Below are 18,754 nucleotides of genomic sequence, written 5' to 3' on the forward strand. Positions count from 1 at the left end.
ACATTTTAATAATCATTATTTTGAAATTATTATTGCCATGATTTCATCAGTCATAAACAACTTTTATACGTTTATGAAGGCAATGATTGTTTTCAAGTTATAAATTGTAAAAGTGCGACCGACTTTTTATTTTTATATTAAAGTTTCATACAAGTTTCTAATTTCTAAGTTTCTACTAATCTCAGGACAAAAGTTTTAAATTTATTTGGACGCCTTATACACTCTCCCACGTTATGTTTTTGTATTAAAATGTTTATTACAAATAAGCTTCGAAATAACTTTGTTAAAAGAAAGAATAATGTAGCCGAGTTCCATTTAAATTGGTCTTGTACTCAAATTAGGCAAATACGCATATAACTAATATCCATCCAAATTAAAAGTTCAACAAATAATCGAATTAGATATAATTGGACGACGCAGGCGTGTCTTTTATTTCGGATACCATACACAATACCCATGCACGGTACGAGTGTTTGATTATCAAAGCTTTTAGTGCATTTTTATCATATATTTGAAATGAAAAAGAAATGCGACCCTTCGTGTCTATAATATTCTATATTACAATTCGTATTATACAAATATGTTTATTAAATAGAAATCTTCTTCTTCATTTTTTTTTTCACAGACAATAATTGACGCAGTATAAGAGCTGAAAAGAAGAACAGTCGTTGTCGCTTAAAATATTTTATTATTGTGTCTCGACAATAAATCCGTACGGTTTTAATGGACATCATTTGAAAACACGAGACCACGATAGTCTATAGCACACATAACGACGACGGCGGTATGCCGTTTTTTACGAGCACGAGAAAAAATTATTGCCCGCAGTGCAACAACAGTGGTTGCGCGGTAAGTTGAAATGTAATTTATATTGCTCGAACGATTGACCTATTGATTCCGGTCAGTTGTAAGATTACAGAGCGTAAACTGTTCCTTAATCTATTATAATAATATGTCTTACAATATATATATATATGTACATGTATTTATAATAATAGTATGTACGGCTATCAGTTGTATAATAGTTGTTATAAGCCCATACACAATGGTTGACGTTTAAAAGGATTTGGAGATAATATATTATTATCCATCAACTATATTGCGGTATTATAAATCGAAATGTTTTTTCAACTTATACATATTGAGATAAACCATCTATATACGGGAAGTGCATAGTAAGAATATTCGATAAATTATTGAATACGAAGCGCGGAAAGAAAACAAAAAAAAAAAGAAACATTGAACATTCTATATTCTATAGAAGCCGCTCATTACAATGACACTTCGATTTGATTACTTTAAACAAATCGCAATATGAAAGTATAAAACTTCATAAAGTTAGTAAAATCATCATCGTATTGTAAATTGATTATAGTTTACGTTTAAAATGATTTAATTTCAGTGTATTATGAAATGCAACGGCAATGCGCGTGTATATTATAATATGGATTACACTGCACAAGTGTGTATAGTGCATAATTTATTATAGTCTGGTATAGATAATAAACATAATAACTATACAAACATTCCATTTAAAATTGTTTCGCCAATCACCTTGTTATCGTTTCGCCAACATCACCGCGAGAACCGTAACATCTGTCTTACAGTGTCTTATAGTGTCTTGTATATGTAATCGCACTGCTTTGCTGTCATTTCGAGTCTTGTCAACTTGCCAATTACTGCGGTTAAGTAGAGTTTATCTGTATGCCCTGGCTACAGCTATATAATTTGATAAAAGTGGTTATACATTTTGATATTTAGTATGAAATAATAATAGAATAGAATAGAATATATAAAAACTATACAGCTAATATTGTTAACTGTATAGTTTTTGAGTTGTCTTATAAACATTATCGACCGAAAATGCTTACGTGGTATACTCTGCAGTCTGCAATACGACAGTAGAGGTACTTACTAAAGTTCTGCACGGGCCGATACTTTACAGCCCGGTCCGGCCCGGTAAAATTTTTAGAAAGCCCGGCCCGGCCCGCGAATAGTTTTTGTCGTAAGTAAACCTGGCACGGGTAGACCCATTTTTTATTTATTTGTCTGGTCCTGCCCAATACCTATCTAAAAATTGGATGGATTAAGCACGGCATGGTTAAGTCCATATATTTCGTCCATCATGACCATGGTAAAATATTTTTTGAGAAAGCCCAGTCCGAAGTTTTTGTAGTTTTTAAGTAGAGACCTCTAATTCTTTTAAAAGAATTTTTTTTTAAAACTATAAAACAGTGTAGGTAGTAGGTAGTAGGTAACTGTTTTAATTTACATAACCTCCAAAGGTCGTAGGTATTCAAGAAAATCAGAAGAAAATTAGAATTTACCTATCTTACTTACTTAACAATAACATAAAAAGTAAGTAGGATAGGTAAATTCTGATTTCACCAACATGTTGAGCATACAAAATACAAATACTAACAAATATCACACAATATATTCAGTCTTTTGAATAACAAATTAAGTAGTAAGTACTAAGTACCTAATATAATATTATAACTAACTTTTAAAATATTATTAAGGATTTTATCTAAGAAAAGTCCGGCCCGGCCCGGCCCGTCTTGCATTTTATAGAATCCGGCCCGGCCCAAAGTCCACCCGGGCCGGGTAAGCCCAGCCCGTGCAGGTATTTAGTACTTACATCAGACATGGACTTCGGTCGGAATTGCAGTTTTATAGATTAGAGTAATTGGTAATATAATTGATTTCAAAACACTGCACAATCGGTGATATTATACGCAGTGGCCTATAATATTATCTAATTACTAATTGGTAATTAGTATTAATTACATTTTCTGTGTATTATCTCTGATAATCACATTAATTTAATATAATTTTGATTATTCAAAGCGAAAATAAAATATTTAATTGGTCGATAATTAAACAATACATTTTAAAACCACTTTTCAGTTTTATATATTATAATAGGTTAGGTTAGGTTAGGTTAGGTATATAATGTACCTACTGAATTTAACTATGTAGGGATGAAATTAATGTTTACGACTTCCTATATAGAGTTTATATGACCATTAAAAGTGTTTGTTTTAAAACTCTATTGGGTAAAAGTACATGATAATGTTTTATATTTAATTTTAAAATGTTTTCAAACGTGTTGATGGAATAATACAATAATTTTTTGTAGGAATAATATATGACTGACTTTTATGACAACATTATATATTTTGTTTTAATATTTCTAATTTACTAATAGATACTATACCAATAGACAATAGTAAAAACAATAATCTTTATTTTTTTCACGTAGGTACACCCGTGTCATAGTTTTTCATGTTGTATATTATAATATTGTAAGTAACTTCTGGTATAAAGACAATTTGAATACCTCGTGGTGTGATTTAATTATTTAAAGGATAATATTCAGGTATACTTCTTGGATGAATTTAAAGCGCTAAACTATTATATTATATTAAAAAACAAAGCATTTTAGTACATTTGCAAATCATTTTTTTTTTTTTTCATATTAAGGGTTTTGTTATGTTTTTTAACCCCATTGTAGAAAAATGTAGGTCGCGGATAAAGGAGAGGAGGAGGAGGAGGAGGAGATTAAGCTCGGAAGTCAAACTTCCATCGTTCCCTGGGGAAATTCGAATATGGTTTGTACGCGGTCGGTGGCACACCTTGGTTTCACTATTTTTCAAATGCATCACGTCTAAAACGTAACAAGATTTATAGTTTCTGGTCAATAGGTGCACGCGGCGGCGGCGGCGGCGGTAGGCGAAAAGAGAGTAATTGGAAAAGCAATCGATCGATGTGGACTTTGAGCGGTTTGCCTACGTGTGTGTTGTAGTACGGTTTTCGAAAGGTTGACTTCGGCACGTGCACACACACACAAACACACACACACACACACACACACTCACACGACGTGTGCCGGCATGATATCCATAATATTATTTATTTTTTTAGGTTATAGATTACTATGCCGTAATGTGGTGTATTATATGGAGAGATAAAAAATAAAAACTAACGCCGGTTATTAGTGGTCTTGAAATAATAACGAAATTCTCTGGCGGAACTAAACCGATTTGGCGTTCGCATGGTTTATTCATAGAGCGAATCGCACAATACCACTGCTGCCCATATAGCTGCGATCCGAAAGAACGATTTATGTACCGTGCGAAACACACACTATTTACAACTCTGTACAACGTATACCTACATGATGTACATCATATTATGGTCATTTTATAAACGAGAGTTATTTTCTCCCCTCCACTCGGCCACGGGGACGCATACCCTTCTTAACACATTTATTACGGTTATTGATATTATCATACACGCGTCATACCATTGTTGTTATTAGCATAATAATGACATATTATCGTTTTTAACTTTTATAGATAATTAGTACTCCAGCTGTAGTAGGCTAGTAGCTCTAGTAGGTTAGGTTCTAGTAGGCAGTCCCGTGTACGGTAATTCTGCGTATAATATTATGATTTTCTACGCTTTTAAAACTTTTTTGAGCCATTTTTTGAGATTGAATATTTATAATTTAGTATTTCATAAGTATTGTTATATCGAATAATTTATATTCATATATATATATATAGGACTTCCTACTCATACTAATTATATAGGCTACTTCATAAATTGGCACACATAAAAGGAAACACAAAATATATCCGTCGTTTCACTCTGTATGTATAATAACAAATAAATTCATTTCAATCTCAATAATGTCTTATATTGTTTTAACCGGCAACTTAATTTTTTATAACATTATATAAAATCTTTATTTAAGAACCACAATAGAAAATAATATTGTTTAAAAAGTAATTCTTTATATTTTAAATTATTTTAAATAACAACGCATTCTCCATAGTACAACTTATTAAAAAATAAAAGTTTTTTTTGTCTAATGCAATTTTTTTTGTTATTATAAAAATTCTACCGTCAGGAAATCGTATACTTTAATAATACATAAATACATTTAGATATTCTATCAATTGGCTCTTAAAATGTATTTAAAAAATAAACTAAACAATATAGTAGAGAATAATTTTGCTACAAAAAAAAAGTAACTTAAATTATGTTTAAATTACTTATCCGAGAAAATTTAATTAAATCACCATCAAATTTCTTAAAAATTAATTTCGTTACAGTAACTTGTAACTTAATTGTTTATAGTCAGGTAGGTAGTTACTCCCCAATACTTGGAATCACACACAATCACACAAGAATAATATTAAGATATTATTATAGCTTAGATAGTCCATCCCTCTATATTATAATACAATAAGTTCTTATTGATTCTTCGCGTTGAAACAAAACTGGTATAACACATTACGATAAAATAAAAATTAAATTAAGAATTAGGTGATCATGTTCCCCTCCACGCCCTCCGCTCTACAAATACTCCTTGTGTACAACCAAAATAACAAAAAAAGAATTTTATTAAATGGTAATTCCATTAAAAACTTTGACTTTTTTTTTGATTCGCCAAGCAAGTTAAAAAAAAAAATGTTCCAAGTAGGTAATCACTTGTAATCTTTCACCTATTGTAGTCATATTATGTTCAACACTTATTGTTCGAATGCGTTTCAATTTAATGTGTACTTAGTTGAGATTATTATCAACATTTCCTACCTCGTGTTATCTGCATTTACCTACTCTATATGATATCTGTACTCATTGCGCCAAAGGCGTTATTATTTATTGTAAATTTTCCTCTTTACAATAAACTTGTTATAATAATTATTATCATAATTTTGTATATTAAGTTATTTTTGTTTTACTGCCGGTTTTTCTATTTAAGCATCCCCTTCACGGCTTCACCTCTTTGAACGGGGATTATAAATGGATAAGACTCGTGACGGGGTATTTTACGGTTTGCTGTCTAACGGCAAACAGATTTTTTTTTTTTTTTTTGGTTAAAGCTGTCTCGTTATAGGGGGCAAGCGAAAGCGAACATTGTTTCGATCATCTACTCATCTATCCGAGAAGTATCCGACGTGGATTATCCTTAAACAAAAAACAAGCGTGCATTTAATTCGGTCCACCTTGACCCGCGACACAATAGAATAATTACATCGTTCGCCATCTATACAATAGGAGTATTATACTGCGTACACCTTTTTTTCATGATTCGTATTTTATACATTATACCGCATTGATTGTAAATACTATTTGGTGTTTATTGATTTATAATCAATGCTTATAATACCCATCAAACGAAATAAAATGTTCGATTATTATTATTTATTTCTGATTAAATTAGAAATTCGTAATATCTCCCGATTTCCTGATTACGACGTAATATTATTATATATATATATAGTACATACTCGTATTACCCATACAAATAATTATTATGATCTAATTTATCGACTAATAATTATGTTGATAAGTGTACAGTTTTTTTTTTCTTTCAACATTTACGGTTGCTATATCCGGCGTGCTAATAATACGTGCGGAACTAAAAAAGTATTTATCATTTTTTTTTTCGTGTTCCACAAAAAATTAGGTTGTGGAGTATAATAGTCATCGCACTTGGTATCCAATAAAACATTCCGGTTAGTGCGTAGACGGTCATCCTCTGCAGAATATTATACCAGCGAACAGAGAATAAGAATAACGTATATAATAATAATATATATATATTATAATATATTCGAATCGAATGAAATAATATTATACTCAAACGTCGACGTCGTATATCTTTACAGATGGTAGTCGGCGTTCGTCGTAAATATTTAAATAATATTTATATCTTAGTAGTTATCCCGTGTAGTATTATATACATGCACATTACATGTATACATCGTACATGAATATAATATTACGTACGAGTATAATATAATAATATGATATATTATTATTAAATACACTCGTATTATATGTTGATGTTTATTTTTTAAACTGCAATACGCTTTTTACGGTTCCGAATAGAGTTGCGGCAGACAATAGGTATATAAACGTAATATTTTCGTTTAAATTATTGATTACACTTCATAATAATAATAATAATAATAATATAAAGTAGGTAATAACTAATTTCTGATGATAACTACACACTAATTGGATTTATGTGCTAGAATAACGTTTGGTATAGGTACCTATATGTATAATAAGACGCAAAGCCAAACGAAATAATCAAATATGCTTGCTGAATACTAATGTTTGTATTAAAATGTATTTTAAATTATACTCTCGGCTATATAGTTGACTTGTATTAATGGTTTTAGTTGGAGTTTTAGCACTCCACTTAATGAATATAATATGAAAAATGTTTATTATTCGATTTAATAATTTGTATGTGATGACTGCGGTGGCGATGTAATAAAATATACGCAGCAGGTATTGTCAAAATAAAAGTAAATGATTTAATGAAAATCGTCTAAATAAACTGAAAAATAAATATAATAATTACTTACTATAAAAAATATTTAGAACAAGCCCATCATTAACAACGGGTTGAATGCGTTCGATCCGATACCTATACAACCGTTAATACAGGTGTACCAGCTATTGTTTTTTTTTTTAAACATAATGAAACCGTTTTTTAACCAGTGTAAAAAAATTGTTTAAATCAAATTTCAATAAATGAAGAGATACATATTATATTTACTTATTATATTATCTCAGACAGTTAATTATAGTGCTGTAGAGTGATTGTGTTATAATATATATTCTATAATCGGCGTAGACAATTAAAAATCACTAAATTTGAATGATTTAAATGTAAAAATCTTTCTTAAAGTATAGTTCTATCATAATAATGTAAATAACTATCAACCGAGCAATACCTAATAATTATATATTATTCAATAAAAATGCGATAACCATGTTCAATAAATGTATTATTTTAATAAATAGGAATGAATAAAATAATTGGTAATCGGTAATAATGTATCATAGTATACTAATTATAACATATCAAGAGAATCAATCCGGTCACGTAGACCAATAGGAATGTTTTTTTTATTATTTACAAACACAATAATATATTATAAATTATAATAATACAAAAATATTGTATAAACATTAAATTAATAAATTATGATTATATTGATTTAAAAAACGGGAGAATTCACTACATTATGTCGTACAATACTATAATAGGCGTCGAGTGAACCTACCGTCATTGAGAAGGTCACAGTAAAATGTAAATGGATGTGTTAAATTTAAATATTCAACGATAGCAAACAAAAAACGAATTTGAGCTGAGACTGACCGTCTCCCTGTATTAATTAAGTCATATTTTGCTATTATACATTTATATTGCTCTTAGTAATTTATTTTTATAGTGCGGTAGGTTGTACTAACATTTGCCAAAAACAAATCGCCAATATTATTATTTACTAATTACTATAGTAATTATTATCAGCATATATTATTATACTACTATAATACCTATACACTATAATTATTGGCTATACTTTCTGTTATGTGAGTAAGTAAATACCGAAGTACCGTAGAACGGTGTTAATATATAGATGCATTGTATAAATAGCTTAAAATTAATCTAAATTTGATAATATCATTATGTAGCATAGTAAATAATAATATATAATTATGCAGTAACAAAAAGTATCATGTTCCTACGAATATAATATTTTTTTGAACTACAACAGAATAACTATGATCGATATTTTTCGTATATAAATAACATGTCCAATTGCGGTTTTATAGTTTTTGTTTTTTTGAAATGTTCAAGAAAGAAATATTTAACTTTAATCCTATAGGCAATAAACATTTTAGCTACAAAACAATTTTGCAAATTTTCGTGATTTTTACGAAAATTATCAAAATATTAACTTCAAACAAAGGTATATAAAATAATATTTGTGCAATTGACGTATTTCCCCTGTATTTTTTTAATCGCTATGAGAATAACTTTCGTCGGATCTCGTGATTTTAAAAGTACAGTTGCCTATAGACGTTGGAAATATTTACCTTTTAACCCATCAAAGTACCAAATAAACATAATTTTCTACCAGAAACCATTCTCAAAGTTGAATATCGAATTATTATTTATTTTAGAAAAAGTACACACCAACGATAGACATGAGCAAAAACTACCTATAAGATTGTACAGTTACACACACGTGTACCAACCTACCCAATTTAAAAAACCTACAGTGCCCTCCCCCACACCCAATGGCCTATGTTGCCGCGGGTTACCCAAAAAAAAAAAAAAGATTGTACAGCCAAAATATAATATTCATCGATCCGCTCAGAATCTAAACTAATACAATAATTATAATTATAATTATTTAAAGAAAATATGTATAGTTTCAAATCATTTGCATGTTAATTGATGTGCACGTCAATTAATCATCGACAAATAAAAATGTCATTCTGCTGAATATCCACGACTATAATTTATAATAATATTGTTTGTGCCTCTTTAGATAAGAAAATAATATGAATGTATGTTATTCGTCGATCCGCTCAGAATCTAAACTAATATAATAATTATAATTATTTAAAGAAATGTACAATTTCAAATCGTTTGCGTATATGTTAATATTTATCATCGACAAATAAAAATGTCGTTCTGCTGAATATCCGTGACTATAATTTATAATAATATTTTGTGTGCCTCTTTAGATAAGAAAATAATTATGATTTAAAAACAAAATCTTACATACCTATATAGTACGCGAAACTATGTCCACGGGAAATAACAGAACAGCAGTCAGACAATCGTGAAAATTGTTGCCGGGAGCACAATAATATAAGTATGATATAATAACATGAATGTTAGAAAAATATTACAGAGTGATGTTTCCGTCAACATTTATCATAGCAACACTCCATCGAATATCGTTGTGGGTAACTGTTGTGGGTAGGTCACTATAGGTAGGTTCCTAAATACACAATTACAAAATTTATTAATATCGAGTTTTAGTGATAAATCCGAATATTAATTAAACTGCGGTACTATATATTATTATCTTGAATCATCGTTGTTTTGAATATTAATTTAATGCACCCATAGCTGGCTGCTGAACAGATTTTAGTATAATCTCTATAATTTGTTCGATGTTTACACACAAGTAATAATTTATATTAAAATTATAGATAGACATTCTAACTGTGTACACACAATGCCCAAGAACTATGTTCAATTAAGTGTTAAAATATATGTATTTATAATATAGCAGTATATTATAATATGTATAATACATTACACGTGTCTCAATTAATTTAATAATAAAACCAGTTTTAACAAAAATGAAAGGACCAAGAAATTTGTTTGTTGAATAATTGCATTATACAATTATTATTGACTTACCTATAGCTTTCAAAAAAAAATAAAAAATTTTAATTTAATTTTCAAATATTTATCGATTTGTGAAAGTGGCCAACTTAAATAGGCAAGTAACTATATAAATGTTTATAAAATGAATCTATATTTCTATTCTATGTATTCAACAATATTTCCCGTTATGTGATTATTTATTAATTTATCACGAGTCATGTAAATTGTACTGGTTTTCATTTCAGACAATAGCTCGTATATTATGACAGTAGGTACGTAGACAGTACTAGTTAGTACAGTTTATTATATTATATACTGTATTATTGTGTACAAACGTCTTATCGTTAGACTTATCTTTTATGAACATTTAAAAATCACATTGAGACTATTTAATAGAACAAACTTCACTAAACATTGTTTTTGAATATGAAAATAAATTAAAACTTTCAAAAATAAAACAATAATACGCCGTGTGGTTTCCGCAGAGATGACCTAAGGCCTAAATTCTCGGTTTCTATATACATCCTGTCCAATTATATCCGATTATCTATTTAATTTATAATGTTTTAATATAATCTTTGCCGTCTGCACTTTTCTTACACTATTGATAATACTATATTGTAATTTTATAAAGATGTATAATATATGAATAGGTATACAATTTTGGGATGTACCTAAATAGTAAATTCCTAATACTTTAGGTATAACCTGAGCAGAAAGGTTGAATGTATTGGTTTTACAATGATGTGTTTTTGTTGTTAAAAACACTTTTTATGTAACAAAAATGCTGTATTTTCAACGTGGTATCTGGTTGGAAATTTGATGTAATCAGGGGGGGGGGGGAATAAAAATTGAATAACTGTATAGAGCAGAGGTTCCCACTACGTAGGTATATAGCTCGCGGAACCCGTGTGGCACATTCACAAATTTTGCTGTATAGCCTGCACTAATTAAATTTTATATTAAAAAGTGTGAAATAAATAATAAAATTTTTGGTTGTATTATATTCAATAGATAGAGAGATTTAGACCATCAAAGTCAAATCAAAAAATAATATAGTAAATAAATACAATATTATATAGGTAAGTACAAATGTACAATAATTATTGTTCTCGTATTCTAATATTATATACTATAAATTAAAAGTAGTTGGATTGCACAAAATACAGAAACTAATACAATTTAATTTCAGCAAATAGTAATTAAAAAAATTTGGATGTTAAGTAGGTATGTACTGGTAGATATTCGTGAGAAATATTACACAGGGGAAAGTAATAAAAACAATTAGAATTACCTACCTATGTACAACATTTTATTTTGTAATTAATAATAGAAAGTTTACGTGTTATGATGAATTGTTCAAAACTTAATAGTGATTTATAGAACTATATATAGAAGTATCACTACTTATCTATATCACTACTCTTAATTTTGTAAATGATATCAGAGATTAAACTTGCAAATTGCTCACATCACATAGGTATCATTTGCACATTAATTTCATATGATATTATATAATAATAATTAATATTATACAGTGTATAATATAATGTGTTTTAAATCAGATTGAAATATTTATATCATATATTACTATCTGGCCTCGCGGTTACGAGGGTCAACACTCAACAGTAATAATTATTATATGTGGCCATACATTTACTCATGTCTCGTCTATAATATATAGTTTTCTGTCCCCGGCGGCGAATAGATTTGATGTAATAGGTCTAATCGATGGTACTTGGGTGAAAAAAAAAATTGTAAAGTAAAATACTAAAATCTGATGAGCGATATATTGTATGCAAAGCATAGATAACAAAGATATATGGATAGGCCACGGCTACGTTAAATATATGTGCAGAGGCAGCGGTCCTGGAGGGGAAGGCAATTCGAGGCCCTTTTATATATTGATAGTCGACACTTGTTCTAGGTATACGCATATTTGGCCTCAATTAGACCACTATATTGATAACCGCTGATAGACCGTATTATGTCCTACTCATGTCTTTATTATCTATGATGCAAAGTGATTATCACATTGATGTTTTAGCAGCATAATATACGAATTGCGTCTTATAGGTGTAAACATTGTGATAATAGTGATATAATATACTAATTGCGTCTTGATTATCTGATTATAAGATTACATTACTGCACTCTCTTCCTTCAAAATCGATTTAAGTATTATGAATTATGGCTATATCATCTTTCGAACAGCGTATACTAAGGAACTCATGAAATAATTAATGTATACGTTTATTATATGTGTTTGAGTATGTGTACGAACGAAAAAACGTCCAAAAACAATAATTTTGATGTATATAATAACGAAGCGATGAAAAACAATATTTTTAACCTATAATACCATATCAATATAACATTCAATGTTGCCGTTGACAGTTCTAATAGTCTGTTTTAAATAGAAAATCACATAATGTTTTTAAATCGGACGCAATTAATATAGTCATTTAAATTTCTTCGGCCGCAATAATAGAGTATACATTATAGTTCTTAAATAATATCGGAACGCGAGTCGTATAAAAAGAGATCTTGGGACGCAATTCGTTTGCTGCGGATGTATCTCAACGGTAAAATGTTTATTTAAATGTAAAAAAAAGTGGGCACAAACACGTTTTCTATAATGTTTCCGAGTGTATTAAATATATATACATATAAACGCATTAAATATTTATAAACGTATTTTGTTAGTATAAAACTAAAAACAATATTTGCCTTTCTCACAATTATAATTTATTTATAATAATTTATGATTTCACGGTTTAATCTTTTATATGGCATAATAATATATATGTATATAACTAATTATGACACCTTCTCGTCGAATGCAGACGAACAGAAGCTCAACAGTATAATATTCCTTAGTTTCTGCACGAATCCCTAGGACAAACGAGACGGACAAATAAAAGTGCTAAAATGTGTAAAAAAAAAATTTTAATAGATTACCTATACGTCTTATATTGTAACAAAAGATATAAACCGTAAACAAAACCTTAATTTCATATTATTATATAGTGTGAGAAAAAAAAATTATTATCAGCCAACGATATGCAAGTGCCTACATAGGCTTATTTTTAATAATAATAAAAAAAAAGAATAACATAGGTACTAGATTGGTAAAAAAATGTCTTATTGATAAAAATATATATATCAATGTATAAGGGTTCAGCTCTGGGTCGATGTTTCAATTAAAAACAAAATTTTCGGTTTTAGCGAGTTGTTTGCGTATATTTTACAATACCTAGTTATAAAAGCTATAATGGCGATCCCTGCAGAGTGGGTGGGTCGCGTTATATGATGGGGTACCTACTAATATTAATCATCGACTGCTGGTAAAATATTTAAAAACATTAAAACAAAACGCGATAAATCCGTATTCGCCGATGTTGTGCCTGCAGCAGTCCGCCTGCTCTGTGCGGCTATACATATTGTGATGACCTAACCTACAATATTATAACGCGTACGCCGTTTAAACTGAAGCACAATTATTAATATCACTTATACCGAACTCGCAAGCTATGATGTCTGTCCAACTACTGTAAAATAATTAATATCGTACGCGACTGCTTAAATCTCTGCGTCGTGTCGTTACAATCATTTAGACACTGCGACTTTTTTTTTTTTTTTTAACCAGCCCGCGATTGCCGGGACTGCGGTGGGGAAAATCAACAGCTGATCAAAAACGAGAGACGTTGTAATAATAATTACGAGCGGGATACGATAATATTATGGTGACGGCGGCGGTGGCTGGGGAGGGGGGGGGAGGCCAGCGGCAGAAATTATTAATATTATCATCACACAATAGTAATAAATTAGTATAGGACAGTCCTATTAGGACTCGAGTGGGAGTCGACGAGAGGCACGCCGCCGCCGCCGCCGGTGAGCGCATAATATTACTATTAAATAGAAAGTGTACTTGGTGCGGATATATTTTTTTGTAGGTGCCTACCCATAGTGTAATAGTATAACGCGTACTACGCCATTTTACCTCGCGTTATTCGCGTGTCGTATATACCTACCGTACGGATTGTTATAATATTACAAAACGCATGATGATTAACGCTGTTATTTTCACTGTATCATCATCGTCGTCGTTGTTGTTTTTTTTTTTTTGACAATCACTGGTCCCCCGCGAACACGATGTGCGGACGACTCGTGTGATAATAATACTAGCTAATATACCAGCGGCAGCAGCACTTTGGTCGTGGTAAACGCGTGTGCGGCGTGGGACGTGTATCTACGGGTGCTGCAGAAGTCGGCCGAGGGGGACCGTCGGCGGCAACGCGGAATGGAAAAAAATAAATAAATAAATAAAAGCGGTGCGCGCAACCGACATGATAATATCCACTACAACACAATCGTCTGTACACGACTACGCACACGCGCACGCGCAAGCGCACAACGCAATAACCGCTACCTCGGTTCGACGGGTATACCTACGTATATAATATAGTCGCAGCAGCAGCAGCAGCGGCAGCAGCGGTTGTTGTATATTATATATATATACCGGTGGCGGAATCGGGGCGGGACGGGTCGCGGGTCACGGCTTCGCGCGGGGGGGTGCAGCGGCGGGGAGGGGTCAATGTTGACGTTCGCCTTGTCGGCCTATTATAATCGGCCGTCGGCACGCCGCACACACACACGCGCGCGCGCCCATATTATAGATTTAACCGAACGCGAGTACATTTTCCGACCGTATGGGGGGGGGGGGGGTGCTAATACCGAAACGTTATTGTCTTTGCGCACACTTTAATCGACGGGACGATAATAATAATATTATATAATATGTACAGTCATCATAACAATGTAGAATGATCTGCCTCCGACACACGCGCGCGCGGGACAATCGCGACGACACACGGCGATCGAGGGGTCTGGGTTTTGCCAAAAATCAATTGGAACGGGATCGAGACGTCAACGCCGCCGCCCGAAACATCGTCTTGGTCGCCCGAGGGCTGAGGGACTCGTCACGATTGATTTAAAATTTATTATAATTTGGGAAAAATTATGATCGTACGGCTGTTAATCGCCGAACGAGAGATTGTTCGTCTGGCCGACACGTTCGTCCGAGTTTTCTACACGAGTCTTAACTACTAACTATAGCGTGGGACATATTGTAACCGGCGCCATGCCGTAAATCGACGGTCAATTATACTCTAAACGCGCTCCCGCGGCCCGCAAATTCGATTCCTCTTTCGCATTCGCGTTTGGATTTTATTAGATTCGTTTCTATCCCTCAAAGCGTGCTTTATTCATCCCCTTTACCACCCCATCCCCGCGTAATCGTCTAACGACGGCAGTTGTTTTTTTCGGTCCACGAATTTTTCCGGTGTAGGTATACGTTTTGTTTTATTTCGTTTTTTATACACACCACCACTACGGTGTACAAAGATGGCGCTTTATAACTTTCATTCTCTCTCCGCCCTTTTATGCAATATTTGTTTTTTTTTATTTTATATTTGTGTACACAGTGTACGCCGTGATAATAATAACAACAATAATACACCTAAACTATAATATACACAGTACCTATATATAATATAAAAATATTAAGTCCGCAACAGAAATCACACATTTTTCTTGCATGTCGTCCGTAAACGCGATTAGTGCGGTATGTTTTTTCGTTTTTCGATAACAGTACCAAGGTACCTATATATTATAATATTGCGTAGGTAATGGCATTTAGGAATTGTATGCACTGTGCATGATACATTGAAAATATTATAATATACGTATATCATAGTACTATATAATGGCCATATAGGTGTATAATGTAGATGGGGCAACCATAACATTTAAATAAATTAAGTTTTGAAGACTTTTTCCGCTTGGGTGGGTGGCTACTATTTTGGAGGGAGGACCGTAAACATATTTTTAAATAATTATATGCAGAGCTTATTTATGTTTAAAAACGTTTTTTCTTAAATTATTAACATATTGAGATTTATTTTGTAAAAATTAAATAAAATTGACAATAATGCATTTTATCAACATGATATAATAATGCATATCTAATTGAGTGCATTAAATTACATATTAAATAATGCTAAACATTATACACGCTGCTTGAAGGAATATAATAAGAATCATAGTTAGAGTAATTTAGAATTTTAAATTTTAAACCACACATTCAACGCTGTATTAGGATTCACCATTTATGAATACTTTAAGGTAAAACTCGTTAATATGATTTTTTAAAACATTTATGTGAATACTATTATTACTTCATGTCATGGTGTATTGACTTCAATTATAACTATATATTTATGTTAATACTAATCTAGTTGAGTTGCACAAAATAGCAAAACTGCGATGAAATTAAATTTTAGCAGATCCTATAGTTTAAAAAAATGGGATGTTAACGTAATTAGTTGCCAGTATTCGTGCGAAATATTACATATGGGGAAAGCAGCCAAAACAGTTATTAGAAGTATACACAATTTGATTTTGTAATTAGTGTTGGAAAGTATGTGTACCTGATACGACGAATTGTTTAAAACTTAGAAAATTGATAGAAGAATCATCAATTTTACTTTTAATTTTGTAAAGGAAATCAGAGTTTAACATGTAAATTCTGAACATTCTCTCTCGGCCCTCTCATTTTTATATAACCGAAATGGCAATATTTAGTATTTACCACATGCAAAAACTGCACGCAGGTACTCAAATAACGGGTGATATAGTACTATATGCACATATTATATAGCTACTCATTTTACGACAACAATTCGCAGATTAATACTGTTACACTGTTTAAAAAAATTCAGTAATATGGCAATTTAATGTCAATGCAGCATATATTATATACTGTGTATAAATTATCATATTATATTATTATAATAACGTTCTGTAAGAGAATGAAAATAGAAACATTAATTTGCGTCATATTTTTATGCAACTGTTTGCATTAAATGTATAAATATAGATATTATGTATATGTTATCCATTATAATATTATATATTATTGTTCACTCGGTAAAACACACCGACACAACGACATTAAATGTTACGTTTTAAATGTATACATATAAATTATTTAATTCACCGTGAGTCATCCGCAAATAATAGATGAGCTGCAATACAGTGTCAATGACACTTTTTGACCCCTTTTAACGAAAGCAAAAATCAACACAAATAACGTTATACAATCGTCTTTGACGAATCCTAAATATTATATAATAGTCTTACAAATTATACATGCACTTTAAACTTATATACTGTCGCATATTATTTACATTTATCTATTAATTTATCATTTTCGCTAGGAAAATACGTTTGAACCGTAGGTGTTGCGGGATAATAGGATAATGGGATGTAGTACAATGGATATTATTATACAAATTGAAAATGAATGCACTTAATATACACCTACCTAATGATATAATATTATAATGCATCAGTTTTAATTCGTATTTGTTTTTTTCATAATGTTTTTCGAAATTCATCTACTTTGTAGGTGTACAAACTTTATCATTCGACAATTTTAATGACGTATTGAATGAATAATAAATGTAAATTGCTGCCTCGTCGAAAAAATTGTAAAGTTAACTAAAGGAAATAACAAAAGCCGGTATTAAGTATTACGTGTAATGTGTATATAAAAAAAACCGCCAGATGTACAATGAGGATCAACACGGGAACCAACTATAAATACAAAAGGGGAGCAGACTGAACAATGTGAAAGAGCGTAACTCGCGTAAGGGTAGTGGAAATGATAGAGACTAATATTTAAAGAAAAAGTTTTTTTTAAATATAGTATAGAGTGAGATCTCACAAACTTCTTTGGGGAATTACCTCGTTGCGATATGAAAAAAAATATATGTAATTTATTTATCTAACTTGACTTAAAAGTTAAAACCAATGCAACACATCGTAGACACATATACGTACTAAAACCAAGTATACAACGATATTATTGTACTTCAAACAATTTGTTATACGATTATAAAGTTCAATTTGACACTAACATTTATAACGAGATAACATACTGTAGTTAAATTAGATCGGTCTAATCGTTTTAAAGGCAAAGCTTGTGCCGCGAAATGAGAGTGTCCGTTAAAATGCAGTCAATTTTTTAATACCCGACTAAGACGATAATACGAAACATAAATAAAATAAAATACAAGATTCTGTATTCGAAAAGCGTTTACAAATATTATTACTGTAGGTGATGTTGTAGGGCACTCGTATACCTCTAACGCATATCTAAGTATATAGTCAGTGCTGTACAGAACAGTTTTAATGGGTAGGCGCACACATAGAGTGGGTAAACCCATGGTTTTTCTAAACTAATAAGTGCATAACGTATTAACGTGTATACTGATCACGCAGAAAATTCCCTCGTGGCGAGGGGTGAACCGATTCTCGTAAACAATACGTCCAATCGTTTGATATAGGGTACACGCTTTGACGGTGTGCGGCAGTTAGTGTAAACTCGTCAGTTTTAATCTGTATAATATTAATTGTTTTATTTCAACAAGATTTATTCTGTGTTGCGCACGGCGGGGGAAT

The sequence above is a fragment of the Metopolophium dirhodum genome, chromosome 3, assembly GCF_019925205.1.
Source record: "Metopolophium dirhodum isolate CAU chromosome 3, ASM1992520v1, whole genome shotgun sequence".
Lineage (NCBI taxonomy): Eukaryota > Metazoa > Arthropoda > Insecta > Hemiptera > Aphididae > Metopolophium > Metopolophium dirhodum.